Source organism: Pelobates fuscus, chromosome 2 (assembly GCF_036172605.1).
Source record: "Pelobates fuscus isolate aPelFus1 chromosome 2, aPelFus1.pri, whole genome shotgun sequence".
Lineage (NCBI taxonomy): Eukaryota > Metazoa > Chordata > Amphibia > Anura > Pelobatidae > Pelobates > Pelobates fuscus.
The window spans coordinates 287,842,573-287,856,439 of NC_086318.1; the positions used below are offsets into that span (position 1 = coordinate 287,842,573).

The following is a 13,867-nucleotide window of genomic DNA, read 5'->3' on the forward strand; positions in this document are numbered from 1 at the left end:
AAAGAAATAAACAAAAGCTTACGGCACCTGAGGTTCCTAGTTGGTCTCCCATAGGGAAAAAAGTGGTCTGATTATGACATCATAATGCAAAAAAGAAATAAACAAAAGCTTACGGCACCTGAGGTTCCTAGTTGGTCTCCCATACAAGTACTAACCAGGCCCAAGTCTTGATGGCTTCCAAGATCTGACGAGATCAGGCATTTTCAGACTGGTATGGCCGTAAGTGAAATTAAGAGAATGCGATCTCGTTAATGTTGGTAGAATATCAAACTCTGGTTGCGACAAAAGACAAGATGCTTCTGGATAGGGAAAAAAGTGGTCTGATTATGACATCATAATGCAAAAAAGAAATAAACAAAAGCTTACGGCACCTGAGGTTCCTAGTTGGTCTCCCATACAAGTACTAACCAGGACCGAGTCTAGATGGCTTCCGAGATCTGACGAGATCAAGCATTTTCAGACTGGTATGGCCGTAAGGGAAATTAAGAGAATGCGATCTCACTAATGTTGGTAGAATATCAAACTCTGGTTGCGACAAAAGACAAGACACTTATGGATCGGGAAAAAAGTGGTTTGATTATGACATCATAATGCAAAAAAGAAATAAACAAAAGCTTACGGCACCTGAGGTTCCTAGTTGGTCTCCCATAGGGAAAAAAGTGGTCTGATTATGACATCATAATGCAAAAAAGAAATAAACAAAAGCTTATGGCACCTGAGGTTCCTAGTTGGTCTCCCATACAAGTACTAACCAGGCCCGAGTCTGGATGGCTTCCGAGATCTGACATTTTCAGACTGGTATGGCCACAAGTGAAATTAAGAGAATGCGATCTCGCTAATGTTGGTAGAATATCAAACTCTGGTTGCGATAAAAGACAAGACGCTTCTGGATAGGGAAAAAAGTGGTCTGATTATGACATCATAATGCAAAAAAGAAATAAACAAAAGCTTACGGCACCTGAGGTTCCTAGTTGGTCTCCCATACAAGTACTAACCAGGCCCGAGTCTGGATGGCTTCCGAGATCTGGCATTTTCAGACTGGTATGGCCGTAAGTGAAATTAAGAGAATGCGATCTCGCTAATGTTGGTAGAATATCAAACTCTGGTTGCGACAAAAGACAAGACGCTTCTGGATAGGGAAAAAAGTGGTCTGATTATGACATCATAATGCAAAAAAGAAATAAACAAAAGCTTACGGCACCTGAGGTTCCTAGTAGGTCTCCCATACAAGTACTAACCAGGCCCGACTCCGGATGGCTTCCGAGATATGACGAGATAAGGCATTTTCAGACTGGTATGGCCATAAGAGAAATTAAGAGAATGCGATCTCGCTAATGTTGGTAGAATATCAAACTCTGGTTGCGACAAAAGACAAGACGCTTCTGGATAGGGAAAAAAGTGGTCTGATTATGACATCATAATGCAAAAAAGAAATAAACAAAAGCTTACGGCACCTGAGGTTCCTAGTTGGTCTCCCATAGGGAAAAAAGTGGTCTGATTATGACATCATAATGCAAAAAAGAAATAAACAAATGCTTACGGCACCTGCGGTTCCTAGTTGGTCTCCCATACAAGTACTAACCAGGCCCAAGTCTGGATGGCTTCCGAGATCTGACGAGATCAGGCATTTTCAGACTGGTATGGCCGTAAGTGAAATTAAGCGAATGCGATCTCGTTAATGTTGGTAGAATATCAAACTCTGGTTGCGACAAAAGACAAGATGCTTCTGGAAAGGGAAAAAAGTGGTCTGATTATGACATCATAATGCAAAAAAGAAATAAACAAAAGCTTACGGCACCTGAGGTTCCTAGTTGGTCTCCCATACAAGTACTAACCAGGACCGAGTCTGGATGGCTTCCGAGATCTGACGAGATCAGGCATTTTCAGACTGGTATGGCCGTAAGGGAAATTAAGAGAATGCAATCTCGCTAATGTTGGTAGAATATTAAACTCTGGTTGCGACAAAAGACAAGACGCTTCTGGATAGGGAAAAAAGTGGTCTGATTATGACATCATAATGCAAAAAAGAAATAAACAAAAGCTTACGGCACCTGAGGTTCCTAGTTGGTCTCCCATAGGGAAATAAGTGGTCTGATTATGACATCATAATGCAAAAAAGAAATAAACAAAAGCTTACGGCACCTGAGGTTCCTAGTTGGTCTCCCATAGGGAAAAAAGTGGTCTGATTATGACATTATAATGCAAAAAAGAAATAAACAAAAGCTTACGGCACCTGAGGTTCCTAGTTGGTCTCCCATAGGGAAAAAAGTGGTCTGATTATGACATTATCATGCAAAAAAGAAATAAACAAAAGCTTACGGCACCTGAGGTTCCTAGTTGGTCTCCCATACAAGTACTAATCAGGCCCAAGTCTGGATGGCTTCTGAGATCTGACGAGATCAGGCATTTTCAGACTGGTATGGCCGTAAGTGAAATTAAGGGAATGCGATCTCGCTAATGTTGGTAGAATATCAAACTCTGGTTGCGACAAAAGACAAGATGCTTCTGGATAGGGAAAAAAAGTGGTCTGATTATGACATCATAATGCAAAAAAGAAATAAACAAAAGCTTACGGCACCTGAGGTTCCTAGTTGGTCTCCCATACAAGTACTAACCAGGTCCGAGTCTGGATGGCTTCCAAGTTCTGACGAGATCAGGCATTTTCAGACTGGTTTGGCCGTAAGTGAAATTAAGAGAATGCGATCTCGCTAATGTTGGTAGAATATCAAACTCTGGTTGCGACAAAAGACAAGACGCTTCTGGATAGGGAAAAAAGTGGTCTGATTATGACATCATAATGCAAAAAAGAAATAAACAAAAGCTTACGGCACCTGAGGTTCCTAGTTGGTCTCCCATAGGGAAATAAGTGGTCTGATTATGACATCATAATGCAAAAAAGAAATAAACAAAAGCTTACGGCACCTGAGGTTCCTAGTTGGTCTCCCATAGGGAAAAAAGTGGTCTGATTATGACATTATAATGCAAAAAAGAAATAAACAAAAGCTTACGGCACCTGAGGTTCCTAGTTGGTCTCCCATAGGGAAAAAAGTGGTCTGATTATGACATTATCATGCAAAAAAGAAATAAACAAAAGCTTACGGCACCTGAGGTTCCTAGTTGGTCTCCCATACAAGTACTAATCAGGCCCAAGTCTGGATGGCTTCTGAGATCTGACGAGATCAGGCATTTTCAGACTGGTATGGCCGTAAGTGAAATTAAGGGAATGCGATCTCGCTAATGTTGGTAGAATATCAAACTCTGGTTGCGACAAAAGACAAGATGCTTCTGGATAGGGAAAAAAAGTGGTCTGATTATGACATCATAATGCAAAAAAGAAATAAACAAAAGCTTACGGCACCTGAGGTTCCTAGTTGGTCTCCCATACAAGTACTAACCAGGTCCGAGTCTGGATGGCTTCCAAGTTCTGACGAGATCAGGCATTTTCAGACTGGTTTGGCCGTAAGTGAAATTAAGAGAATGCGATCTCGCTAATGTTGGTAGAATATCAAACTCTGGTTGCGACAAAAGACAAGACGCTTCTGGATAGGGAAAAAAGTGGTCTGATTATGACATCATAATGCAAAAAAGAAATAAACAAAAGCTTACGGCACCTGAGGTTCCTAGTTGGTCTCCCATACAAGTACTAACCAGGCCCGAGTCTTGATAGCTTCCGAGATCTGACGAGATCAGGCATTTTCAGACTGGTATGGCCGTAAGAGAAATTAAGAGAATGCGATCTCGCTAATGTTGGTAGAATATCAAACTCTGGTTGCGACAAAAGACAAGACGCTTCTGGATAGGGAAAAAAGTGGTCTGATTATGACATCATAATGCAAAAAAGAAATAAACAAAAGCTTACGGCACCTGAGGTTCCTAGTTGGTCTCCCATAGGGAAAAAAGTGGTCTGATTATGACATCATAATGCAAAAAAGAAATAAACAAAAGCTTACGGCACCTGAGGTTCCTAGTTGGTCTCCCATACAAGTACTAACCAGGACCGAGTCTGGATGGCTTCCGAGATCTGACGAGATCATGCATTTTCAGACTGGTATGGCCGTAAGTGAAATTAAGAGAATGCGATCTCGCTAATGTTGGTAGAATATCAAACTCTGGTTGCGACAAAAGACAAGACGCTTCTGGATAGGGAAAAAAGTGGTCTGATTATGACATCATAATGCAAAAAAGAAAGAAACAAAAGCTTACGGCACCTGAAGTTCCTAGTTGGTCTCCCATAGGGAAAAAAGTGGTCTGATTATGACATCATAATGCAAAAAATAAATAAACAAAAGCTTACGGCACCTGAGGTTCCTAGTTGGTCTCCCATACAAGTACTAACGAGGCCCAAGTTTGGATGGCTTCCGAGATCTGATGAGATCAGGCATTTTCAGACTGGTATGGCCGTAAGTGAAATTAAGAGAATGCGATCTCGTTAATGTTGGTAGAATATCAAACTCTGGTTGTGACAAAAGACAAGATGCTTCTGGATAGGGAAAAAAGTGGTCTGATTATGACATCATAATGCAAAAAAGAAATAAACAAAAGCTTACGGCACCTGAGGTTCCTACTTGGTCTCCCATACAAGTACTAACCAGGCCCAAGTCTGGATGGCTTCCGAGATCTGACGAGATCAGGCATTTTCAGACTGGTATGGCCGTAAGTGAAATTAAGAGAATGCGATCTCGCTAATGTTGGTAGAATATCAAACTCTGGTTGCGACAAAAGACAAGACGCTTCTGGATAGGGAAAAAAGTGGTCTGATTATGACATCATAATGCAAAAAATAAATAAACAAAAGCTTACGGCACCTGAGGTTCCTAGTTGGTCTCCCATAGGGAAAAAAAGTGGTCTGATTATGACATCATAATGCAAAAAAGAAATAAACAAAAGCTTACAGCACCTGAGGTTCCTAGTTGGTCTCCCATACAAGTACTAACTAGGCCCAGGTCTGGACGGCTTCCGAGATCTGACGAGATCAGGCATTTTCAGACTGGTATGGCCGTAAGGGAAATTAAGAGAATGCGATCTCGCTAATGTTGGTAGAATATCAAACTCTGGTTGCGACAAAAGACAAGACGCTTCTGGATAGGGAAAAAAGTGGTCTGATTATGACATCATAATGCAAAAAAGAAATAAACAAAAGCTTACGGCACCTGAGGTTCCTAGTTGGTCTCCCATACAAGTACTAACCAGGCCCGAGTCTGGATGGCTTCTGAGATCTGACGAGATCAGGCATTTTCAGACTGGTATAGCCGTAAGTGAAACTAAGAGAATGCGATCTCGCTAATGTTGGTAGAATATCAAACTCTGGTTGCGACAAAAGACAAGACGCTTCTGGATAGGGAAAAAAGTGGTCTGATTATGACATCATAATGCAAAAAAGAAATAAACAAAAGCTTACGGCACCTGAGGTTCCTAGTTGGTCTCCCATACAAGTACTAACCAGGCCCGAGTCTGGATGGCTTCCGAGATCTGATGAGATCAGGCATTTTCAGACTGGTATGGCCGTAAGTGAAATTAAGAGAATGCGATCTCGCTAATGTTGGTAGAATATCAAACTCTGGTTGCGACAAAAGACAAGACGCTTCTGGATAGGGAAAAAAGTGGTCTGATTATGACATCATAATGCAAAAAAGAAATAAACAAAAGCTTACGGCATCTGAGGTTCCTAGTTGGTCTCCCATAGGGAAAAAAAGTGGTCTGATTATGACATCATAATGCAAAAAAGAAATAAACAAAAGCTTACAGCACCTGAGGTTCCTAGTTGGTCTCCCATACAAGTACTAACCAGACCCGAGTCTGGATGGCTTCCGAGATCTGACGAGATCAGGCATTTTCAGACTGGTATGGCCGTAAGGGAAATTAAGAGAATGCGATCTCGCTAATGTTGGTAGAATATCAAACTCTGGTTGCGACAAAAGACAAGACGCTTCTGGATAGGGAAAAAAGTGGTCTGATTATGACATCATAATGCAAAAAAGAAATAAACAAAAGCTTACGGCACCTGAGGTTCCTAGTTGGTCTCCCATACAAGTACTAACCAGGCCCGAGTATGGATGGCTTCCGAGATCAGGCATTTTCAGACTGGTATGGCCGTAAGTGAAATTAAGAGAATGCGATCTCGCTAATGTTGGTAGAATATCAAACTCTGGTTGCGACAAAAGACAAGACGCTTCTGGATAGGGAAAAAAGTGGTCTGATTATGACATCATAATGCAAAAAAGAAATAAACAAAAGCTTACGGCACCTGAGGTTCCTAGTTGGTCTCCCATACAAGTACTAACCAGGACCGAGTCTGGATGGCTTCCGAGATCTGACGAGATCAGGCATTTTCAGACTGGTATGGCCGTAAGTGAAATTAAGGGAATGCGATCTCGCTAATGTTGGTAGAATATCAAACTCTGGTTGCGACAAAAGACAAGATGCTTCTGGATAGGGAAAAAAGTGGTCTGATTATGACATCATAATGCAAAAAAGAAATAAACAAAAGCTTACGGCACCTGAGGTTCCTAGTTGGTCTCCCATACAAGTACTAACCATGCCCGAGTCTGGATGGCTTCCGAGATCTGACAAGATCAGGCATTTTCAGACTGGTATAGCCGTAAGTGAAATTAAGAGAATGCGATCTCGCTAATGTTGGTAGAATATAAAACTCTGGTTGCGACAAAAGACAAGACACTTCTGGATAGGGAAAAAAGTGGTCTGATTATGACATCATAATGCAAAAAAGAAATAAACAAAAGCTTACGGCACCTGAGGTTCCTAGTTGACTCCCATACAAGTACTAACCAGGCCCGAGTCTGGATGGCTTCCGAGATCTGATGAGATCAGGCATTTTCAGACTGGTATGGCCGTAAGTGAAATTAAGGGAATGCGATCTCGCTAATGTTGGTAGAATATCAAACTCTGGTTGCGACAAAAGACAAGACGCTTCTGGATAGGGAAAAAAGTGGTCTGATTATGACATCATAATGCAAAAAAGAAATAAACAAAATCTTACGGCACCTGAGGTTCCTAGTTGGTCTCCCATACAAGTACTAACCAGGACCGAGTCTGGATGGCTTCCGAGATCTGACGAGATCAGGCATTTTCAGACTGGTTTGGCCGTAAGTGAAATTAAGAGAATGCGATCTCGCTAATGTTGGTAGAATATCAAACTCTGGTTGCGACAAAAGACAAGACGCTTCTGGATAGGGAAAAAAGTGGTCTGATTATGACATCATAATGCAAAAAAGAAATAAACAAAAGCTTACGGCACCTGAGGTTCCTAGTTGGTCTCCCATACAAGTACTAACCAGGCCTGAGTCTGGATGGCTTCCGAGATCTGACGAGATCAGACATTTTCAGACTGGTATGGCCGTAAGTGAAACTAATAGAATGCGATCTCGCTAATGTTGGTAGAATATCAAACTCTGGTTGCGACAAAAGACAAGACGCTTCTGGATAGGGAAAAAAGTGGTCTGATTATGACATCATAATGCAAAAAAGAAATAAACAAAAGCTTACGGCACCTGAGGTTCCTAGTTGGTCTCCCATACAAGTACTAACCAGGCCCGAGTCTGGATAGCTTCCGAGAACTGACGAGATCAGGCATTTTCAGACTGGTATGGCCGTAAGTGAAATTAAGAGAATGCGATCTCGCTAATGTTGGTAGAATATCAAACTCTGGTTGCGACAAAAGACAAGACGCTTCTGGATAGGAAAAAAAGTGGTCTGATTATGACATCATAATGCAAAAAAGAAATAAACTAAAGCTTACGGCACCTGAGGTTCCTAGTTGGTCTCCCATACAAGTACTAACCAGGCGCGAGTCTGGATGGCTTCCGAGATCTGACGAGATCAGGCATTTTCAGACTGGTATGGCCGTAAGTGAAATTAAGTGAATGCGATCTCGCTAATGTTGGTAGAATATCAAACTCTGGTTGTGACAAAAGACAAGATGCTTCTGGATAGGGAAAAAAGTGGTCTGATTATGACATCAAAATGCAAAAAAGAAATAAACAAAAGCTTACGGCACCTGAGGTTCCTACTTGGTCTCCCATACAAGTACTAACCAGGCCCAAGTCTGGATGGCTTCCGAGATCTGACGAGATCAGGCATTTTCAGACTGGTATGGCCGTAAGTGAAATTAAGAGAATGCAATCTCGCTAATGTTGGTAGAATATCAAACTCTGGTTGCGACAAAAGACAAGACGCTTCTGGATAGGGAAAAAAGTGGTCTGATTATGACATCATAATGCAAAAAAGAAATAAACAAAAGCTTACGGCACCTGAGGTTCCTAGTTGGTCTCCCATAGGGAAAAAAAGTGGTCTGATTATGACATCATAATGCAAAAAAGAAATAAACAAAAGCTTACAGCACCTGAGGTTCCTAGTTGGTCTCCCATACAAGTACTAACCAGGCCCGAGTCTGGATGGCTTCTGAGATCTGACGAGATCAGGCATTTTCAGACTGGTATGGCCGTAAGGTAAATTAAGAGAATGCGATCTCGCTAATGTTGGTAGAATATCAAACTCTGGTTGCGACAAAAGACAAGACGCTTCTGGATAGGGAAAAAAGTGGTCTGATTATGACATCATAATGCAAAAAAGAAAGAAACAAAAGCTTACGGCACCTGAAGTTCCTAGTTGGTCTCCCATAGGGAAAAAAGTGGTCTGATTATGACATCATAATGCAAAAAATAAATAAACAAAAGCTTACGGCACCTGAGGTTCCTAGTTGGTCTCCCATACAAGTACTAACGAGGCCCAAGTTTGGATGGCTTCCGAGATCTGATGAGATCAGGCATTTTCAGACTGGTATGGCCGTAAGTGAAATTAAGAGAATGCGATCTCGTTAATGTTGGTAGAATATCAAACTCTGGTTGTGACAAAAGACAAGATGCTTCTGGATAGGGAAAAAAGTGGTCTGATTATGACATCATAATGCAAAAAATAAATAAACAAAAGCTTACGGCACCTGAGGTTCCTACTTGGTCTCCCATACAAGTACTAACCAGGCCCAAGTCTGGATGGCTTCCGAGATCTGACGAGATCAGGCATTTTCAGACTGGTATGGCCGTAAGTAAAATTTAGAGAATGCGATCTCGCTAATGTTGGTAGAATATCAAACTCTGGTTGCGACAAAAGACAAGACGCTTCTGGATAGGGAAAAAAGTGGTCTGATTATGACATCATAATGCAAAAAAGAAATAAACAAAAGCTTACAGCACCTGAGGTTCCTAGTTGGTCTCCCATACAAGTACTAACCAGGTCCGAGTCTGGATGGCTTCCGAGATCTGACGAGATCAGGCATTTTCAGACTGGTATAGCCGTAAGTAAAATTAAGTGAATGCGATCTCGCTAATGTTGGTAGAATATCAAACTCTGGTTGCGACAAAAGACAAGACGCTTCTGGATAGGGAAAAAAGTGGTCTGATTATGACATCATAATGCAAAAAAGAAATAAACAAAAGCTTACGGCACCTGAGGTTCCTAGTTGGTCTCCCATAGGGAAAAAAGTGGTCTGATTATGACATCATAATGCAAAAAAGAAATAAACAAAAGCTTACGGCACCTGAGGTTCCTAGTTGGTCTCCCATACAAGTACTAACCAGGCCTGAGTCTGGATGGCTTCCGAGATCTGACGAGATCAGACATTTTCAGACTGGTATGGCCGTAAGTGAAACTAATAGAATGCGATCTCGCTAATGTTGGTAGAATATCAAACTCTGGTTGCGACAAAAGACAAGACGCTTCTGGATAGGGAAAAAAGTGGTCTGATTATGACATCATAATGCAAAAAAGAAATAAACAAAAGCTTACGGCACGTGAGGTTCCTAGTTGGTCTCCCATACAAGTACTAACCAGGCCCGAGTCTTGATGGCTTCCGAGATCTGACGAGATCAGGCATTTTCCGACTGGTATGGCCATTAGTGAAATTAAGAGAATGCGATCTCGCTAATGTTGGTAGAATATCAAACTCTGGTTGCGACAAAAGACAAGACGCTTCTGGATAGGGAAAAAAGTGGTCTGATTATGACATCATAATGCAAAAAAGAAATAAACAAAAGCTTACGGCACCTGAGGTTCCTAGTTGGTCTCCCATACAAGTACTAACCAGACCCGAGTCTGGATGGCTTCCGAGATCTGACGAGATCAGGCATTTTCAGACTGGTATGGCCGTAAATGAAGTTAAGAGAATGCGATCTCGCTAATGTTGGTAGAATATCAAACTCTGGTTGCGACAAAAGACAAGACGCTTCTGGATAGGGAAAAAAGTGGTCTGATTATGACATCATAATGCAAAAAAGAAATAAACAAAAGCTTACGGCACCTGAGGTTCCTCGTTGGTCTCCCATACAAGTACTAACCAGGCCCGAGTCTGGATGGCTTCCGAGATCTGATGAGATCAGGCATTTTCAGACTGGTATGGCCGTAAGTGAAATTACGAGAATGCGATCTCGCTAATGTTGGTAGAATATCAAACTCTGGTTGCGACAAAAGACAAGACGCTTCTGGATAGGGAAAAAAGTGGTCTGATTATGACATCATAATGCAAAAAAGAAATAAACAAAAGCTTACGGCACCTGAGGTTCCTAGTTGGTCTCCCATAGGGAAAAAAGTGGTCTGATTATGACATCATAATGCAAAAAATAAATAAACAAAAGCTTACGGCACCTGAGGTTCCTAGTTGGTCTCCCATACAAGTACTAACCAGGCCCAAGTCTTGATGGCTTCCAAGATCTGACGAGATCAGGCATTTTCAGACTGGTATGGCCGTAAGTGAAATTAAGAGAATGCGATCTCGTTAATGTTGGTAGAATATCAAACTCTGGTTGCGACAAAAGACAAGATGCTTCTGGATAGGGAAAAAAGTGGTCTGATTATGACATCATAATGCAAAAAAGAAATAAACAAAAGCTTACGGCACCTGAGGTTCCTAGTTGGTCTCCCATACAAGTACTAACCAGAACCGAGTCTAGATGGCTTCCGAGATCTGACGAGATCAGGCATTTTCAGACTGGTATGGCCGTAAGGGAAATTAAGAGAATGCGATCTCACTAATGTTGGTAGAATATCAAACTCTGGTTGCGACAAAAGACAAGACACTTATGGATCGGGAAAAAAGTGGTTTGATTATGACATCATAATGCAAAAAAGAAATAAACAAAAGCTTACGGCACCTGAGGTTCCTAGTTGGTCTCCCATAGGGAAAAAAGTGGTCTGATTATGACATCATAATGCAAAAAAGAAATAAACAAAAGCTTATGGCACCTGAGGTTCCTAGTTGGTCTCCCATACAAGTACTAACCAGGCCCGAGTCTGGATGGCTTCCGAGATCTGACATTTTCAGACTGGTATGGCCACAAGTGAAATTAAGAGAATGCGATCTCGCTAATGTTGGTAGAATATCAAACTCTGGTTGCGATAAAAGACAAGACGCTTCTGGATAGGGAAAAAAGTGGTCTGATTATGACATCATAATGCAAAAAAGAAATAAACAAAAGCTTACGGCACCTGAGGTTCCTAGTTGGTCTCCCATACAAGTACTAACCAGGCCCGAGTCTGGATGGCTTCCGAGATCTGGCATTTTCAGACTGGTATGGCCATAAGTGAAATTAAGAGAATGCGATCTCGCTAATGTTGGTAGAATATCAAACTCTGGTTGCGACAAAAGACAAGACGCTTCTGGATAGGGAAAAAAGTGGTCTGATTATGACATCATAATGCAAAAAAGAAATAAACAAAAGCTTACGGCACCTGAGGTTCCTAGTAGGTCTCCCATACAAGTACTAACCAGGCCCGACTCCGGATGGCTTCCGAGATATGGCATTTTCAGACTGGTATGGCCATAAGTGAAATTAAGAGAATGCGATCTCGCTAATGTTGGTAGAATATCAAACTCTGGTTGCGACAAAAGACAAGACGCTTCTGGATAGGGAAAAAAGTGGTCTGATTATGACATCATAATGCAAAAAAGAAATAAACAAAAGCTTACGGCACCTGAGGTTCCTAGTTGGTCTCCCATAGGGAAAAAAGTGGTCTGATTATGACATCATAATGCAAAAAAGAAATAAACAAATGCTTACGGCACCTGCGGTTCCTAGTTGGTCTCCCATACAAGTACTAACCAGGCCCAAGTCTGGATGGCTTCCGAGATCTGACGAGATCAGGCATTTTCAGACTGTTATGGCCGTAAGTGAAATTAAGCGAATGCGATCTCGTTAATGTTGGTAGAATATCAAACTCTGGTTGCGACAAAAGACAAGATGCTTCTGGAAAGGGAAAAAAGTGGTCTGATTATGACATCATAATGCAAAAAAGAAATAAACAAAAGCTTACGGCACCTGAGGTTCCTAGTTGGTCTCCCATACAAGTACTAACCAGGACCGAGTCTGGATGGCTTCCGAGATCTGACGAGATCAGGCATTTTCAGACTGGTATGGCCGTAAGGGAAATTAAGAGAATGCAATCTCGCTAATGTTGGTAGAATATTAAACTCTGGTTGCGACAAAAGACAAGACGCTTCTGGATAGGGAAAAAAGTGGTCTGATTATGACATCATAATGCAAAAAAGAAATAAACAAAAGCTTACGGCACCTGAGGTTCCTAGTTGGTCTCCCATAGGGAAATAAGTGGTCTGATTATGACATCATAATGCAAAAAAGAAATAAACAAAAGCTTACGGCACCTGAGGTTCCTAGTTGGTCTCCCATAGGGAAAAAAGTGGTCTGATTATGACATTATAATGCAAAAAAGAAATAAACAAAAGCTTACGGCACCTGAGGTTCCTAGTTGGTCTCCCATAGGGAAAAAAGTGGTCTGATTATGACATTATCATGCAAAAAAGAAATAAACAAAAGCTTACGGCACCTGAGGTTCCTAGTTGGTCTCCCATACAAGTACTAATCAGGCCCAAGTCTGGATGGCTTCTGAGATCTGACGAGATCAGGCATTTTCAGACTGGTATGGCCGTAAGTGAAATTAAGGGAATGCGATCTCGCTAATGTTGGTAGAATATCAAACTCTGGTTGCGACAAAAGACAAGATGCTTCTGGATAGGGAAAAAAAGTGGTCTGATTATGACATCATAATGCAAAAAAGAAATAAACAAAAGCTTACGGCACCTGAGGTTCCTAGTTGGTCTCCCATACAAGTACTAACCAGGTCCGAGTCTGGATGGCTTCCAAGATCTGACGAGATCAGGCATTTTCAGACTGGTTTGGCCGTAAGTGAAATTAAGAGAATGCGATCTCGCTAATGTTGGTAGAATATCAAACTCTGGTTGCGACAAAAGACAAGACGCTTCTGGATAGGGAAAAAAGTGGTCTGATTATGACATCATAATGCAAAAAAGAAATAAACAAAAGCTTACGGCACCTGAGGTTCCTAGTTGGTCTCCCATACAAGTACTAACCAGGCCCGAGTCTCGATAGCTTCCGAGATCTGACGAGATCAGGCATTTTCAGACTGGTATGGCCGTAAGGGAAATTAAGAGAATGCGATCTCGCTAATGTTGGTAGAATATCAAACTCTGGTTGCGACAAAAGACAAGACGCTTCTGGATAGGGAAAAAAGTGGTCTGATTATGACATCATAATGCAAAAAAGAAATAAACAAAAGCTTACGGCACCTGAGGTTCCTAGTTGGTCTCCCATAGGGAAAAAAGTGGTCTGATTATGACATCATAATGCAAAAAAGAAATAAACAAAAGCTTACGGCACCTGAGGTTCCTAGTTGGTCTCCCATACAAGTACTAACCAGGACCGAGTCTGGATGGCTTCCGAGATCTGACGAGATCATGCATTTTCAGACTGGTATGGCCGTAAGTGAAATTAAGAGAATGCGATCTCGCTAATGTTGGTAGAATATCAAACTCTGGTTGCGA

General features: G+C 41.6%; 39 pseudogenes; all 39 read right to left on the minus strand.

Moving 5' to 3' along the window:
• Positions 1–106: 106 nt before the first annotated feature.
• Positions 107–225, minus strand: LOC134597877 (5S ribosomal RNA; annotated as a pseudogene).
• Positions 226–359: 134 nt separating this feature from the next.
• Positions 360–478, minus strand: LOC134588295 (5S ribosomal RNA; annotated as a pseudogene).
• A 1,055-nt stretch (positions 479–1,533) lies between these two features.
• LOC134594841 (5S ribosomal RNA) lies at positions 1,534–1,652 on the minus strand (annotated as a pseudogene).
• Positions 1,653–1,786: 134 nt separating this feature from the next.
• LOC134596989 (5S ribosomal RNA) lies at positions 1,787–1,905 on the minus strand (annotated as a pseudogene).
• Positions 1,906–2,312: 407 nt separating this feature from the next.
• Positions 2,313–2,431, minus strand: LOC134589421 (5S ribosomal RNA; annotated as a pseudogene).
• Positions 2,432–2,566: 135 nt separating this feature from the next.
• On the minus strand, positions 2,567–2,685 carry LOC134598072 (5S ribosomal RNA; annotated as a pseudogene).
• Positions 2,686–3,092: 407 nt separating this feature from the next.
• On the minus strand, positions 3,093–3,211 carry LOC134589553 (5S ribosomal RNA; annotated as a pseudogene).
• A 135-nt stretch (positions 3,212–3,346) lies between these two features.
• Positions 3,347–3,465, minus strand: LOC134598074 (5S ribosomal RNA; annotated as a pseudogene).
• A 134-nt stretch (positions 3,466–3,599) lies between these two features.
• On the minus strand, positions 3,600–3,718 carry LOC134595020 (5S ribosomal RNA; annotated as a pseudogene).
• A 225-nt stretch (positions 3,719–3,943) lies between these two features.
• Positions 3,944–4,062, minus strand: LOC134587718 (5S ribosomal RNA; annotated as a pseudogene).
• Positions 4,063–4,287: 225 nt separating this feature from the next.
• Positions 4,288–4,406, minus strand: LOC134598384 (5S ribosomal RNA; annotated as a pseudogene).
• Positions 4,407–4,540: 134 nt separating this feature from the next.
• On the minus strand, positions 4,541–4,659 carry LOC134589474 (5S ribosomal RNA; annotated as a pseudogene).
• A 226-nt stretch (positions 4,660–4,885) lies between these two features.
• Positions 4,886–5,004, minus strand: LOC134588417 (5S ribosomal RNA; annotated as a pseudogene).
• Positions 5,005–5,138: 134 nt separating this feature from the next.
• On the minus strand, positions 5,139–5,257 carry LOC134589507 (5S ribosomal RNA; annotated as a pseudogene).
• A 134-nt stretch (positions 5,258–5,391) lies between these two features.
• LOC134596626 (5S ribosomal RNA) lies at positions 5,392–5,510 on the minus strand (annotated as a pseudogene).
• Positions 5,511–5,736: 226 nt separating this feature from the next.
• On the minus strand, positions 5,737–5,855 carry LOC134597085 (5S ribosomal RNA; annotated as a pseudogene).
• A 377-nt stretch (positions 5,856–6,232) lies between these two features.
• Positions 6,233–6,351, minus strand: LOC134596292 (5S ribosomal RNA; annotated as a pseudogene).
• A 134-nt stretch (positions 6,352–6,485) lies between these two features.
• On the minus strand, positions 6,486–6,604 carry LOC134588493 (5S ribosomal RNA; annotated as a pseudogene).
• A 134-nt stretch (positions 6,605–6,738) lies between these two features.
• On the minus strand, positions 6,739–6,856 carry LOC134588017 (5S ribosomal RNA; annotated as a pseudogene).
• Positions 6,857–6,990: 134 nt separating this feature from the next.
• Positions 6,991–7,109, minus strand: LOC134598035 (5S ribosomal RNA; annotated as a pseudogene).
• A 134-nt stretch (positions 7,110–7,243) lies between these two features.
• Positions 7,244–7,362, minus strand: LOC134598306 (5S ribosomal RNA; annotated as a pseudogene).
• Positions 7,363–7,496: 134 nt separating this feature from the next.
• LOC134594740 (5S ribosomal RNA) lies at positions 7,497–7,615 on the minus strand (annotated as a pseudogene).
• A 134-nt stretch (positions 7,616–7,749) lies between these two features.
• Positions 7,750–7,868, minus strand: LOC134597618 (5S ribosomal RNA; annotated as a pseudogene).
• Positions 7,869–8,002: 134 nt separating this feature from the next.
• LOC134589476 (5S ribosomal RNA) lies at positions 8,003–8,121 on the minus strand (annotated as a pseudogene).
• Positions 8,122–8,347: 226 nt separating this feature from the next.
• On the minus strand, positions 8,348–8,466 carry LOC134589528 (5S ribosomal RNA; annotated as a pseudogene).
• A 225-nt stretch (positions 8,467–8,691) lies between these two features.
• LOC134598386 (5S ribosomal RNA) lies at positions 8,692–8,810 on the minus strand (annotated as a pseudogene).
• A 134-nt stretch (positions 8,811–8,944) lies between these two features.
• Positions 8,945–9,063, minus strand: LOC134589477 (5S ribosomal RNA; annotated as a pseudogene).
• Positions 9,064–9,197: 134 nt separating this feature from the next.
• Positions 9,198–9,316, minus strand: LOC134596854 (5S ribosomal RNA; annotated as a pseudogene).
• A 225-nt stretch (positions 9,317–9,541) lies between these two features.
• LOC134598307 (5S ribosomal RNA) lies at positions 9,542–9,660 on the minus strand (annotated as a pseudogene).
• A 387-nt stretch (positions 9,661–10,047) lies between these two features.
• LOC134596917 (5S ribosomal RNA) lies at positions 10,048–10,166 on the minus strand (annotated as a pseudogene).
• A 134-nt stretch (positions 10,167–10,300) lies between these two features.
• Positions 10,301–10,419, minus strand: LOC134594960 (5S ribosomal RNA; annotated as a pseudogene).
• A 225-nt stretch (positions 10,420–10,644) lies between these two features.
• Positions 10,645–10,763, minus strand: LOC134597878 (5S ribosomal RNA; annotated as a pseudogene).
• Positions 10,764–10,897: 134 nt separating this feature from the next.
• LOC134588595 (5S ribosomal RNA) lies at positions 10,898–11,016 on the minus strand (annotated as a pseudogene).
• A 1,045-nt stretch (positions 11,017–12,061) lies between these two features.
• Positions 12,062–12,180, minus strand: LOC134598047 (5S ribosomal RNA; annotated as a pseudogene).
• Positions 12,181–12,314: 134 nt separating this feature from the next.
• Positions 12,315–12,433, minus strand: LOC134596992 (5S ribosomal RNA; annotated as a pseudogene).
• Positions 12,434–12,840: 407 nt separating this feature from the next.
• On the minus strand, positions 12,841–12,959 carry LOC134590332 (5S ribosomal RNA; annotated as a pseudogene).
• Positions 12,960–13,094: 135 nt separating this feature from the next.
• Positions 13,095–13,213, minus strand: LOC134587811 (5S ribosomal RNA; annotated as a pseudogene).
• Positions 13,214–13,347: 134 nt separating this feature from the next.
• LOC134596315 (5S ribosomal RNA) lies at positions 13,348–13,466 on the minus strand (annotated as a pseudogene).
• A 225-nt stretch (positions 13,467–13,691) lies between these two features.
• LOC134587719 (5S ribosomal RNA) lies at positions 13,692–13,810 on the minus strand (annotated as a pseudogene).
• Between the last annotated feature and the right edge of the window lie 57 nt (positions 13,811–13,867).